Source organism: Sinocyclocheilus grahami, unplaced genomic scaffold, assembly GCF_001515645.1.
Source record: "Sinocyclocheilus grahami isolate Dianchi unplaced genomic scaffold, SAMN03320097.WGS_v1.1 scaffold592.1, whole genome shotgun sequence".
NCBI lineage: Eukaryota > Metazoa > Chordata > Actinopteri > Cypriniformes > Cyprinidae > Sinocyclocheilus > Sinocyclocheilus grahami.
Window position 1 is genome coordinate 315,813 of NW_015505771.1, and position 775 is coordinate 316,587.

Consider the following 775-nt stretch of genomic DNA (forward strand, 5'->3'; position numbering starts at 1 on the left):
CCTTCGCCGATCCCGCCGGCTGCGCCGTTCTCAGGCCCGCCGGCCTCCGCTCACTCTAGCCCTCCGGCCGTTCCTCACTCTGGCCCCCGGCCTCTGCTCACTCTAGCCTGCCGCCGCTCACTCTACACTCTTAAAAATAAAGGTGCTTCAAAAGGTTCTTCAAGCGATGCCATAGAAGAACCATTTTTAGTTCCACAAAGAACCATTCAGTCAAAGGTTCTTTAAAGAACCATCTCCTTATTACCTTTTTATAATCTCAAGAACCTTTATTCGCACAAAGAACCTTTTGTGAAACAGAAAGGTTCTTCAGATGTTAAAGGTTCTTTATGGAACCATTTAGACAAAAAGGTTCTTCTATGGCATCGTGAAGCACCTTTATTTTTAAGAGTGTAGCCCCCGGCCTCTGCTCACTCTAGGTCGCCGCTGCTCACTCTAGGCCGCCGTGTGTGACGCTGTGTTTCGTTGTGAAAGCGAAACTACTTTGTTTGGCCTTCCAAAAATGGACACGACTAGAAATCAGTGGTTAAGTTTTATTTACAACACTGTTCCAGAACACTTCAATCCAGATATTCAGATGTGTGCAGCACATTTTCCCGTCTCTGAGTCAGTAAATCCTTCCTCAGAGGAATCGGCCAAGGATGAGCATTAGTTCTGGGAACCAGGCCCGGGAAGGCCAATAGGCCACCAGCAGGACCTGCTCCTCGTACTCACTGACATTGCACAGCAACTGTGCCAGAAGGCTCACTGGGGGAAATGCATACTTGCGAAGGCCCCG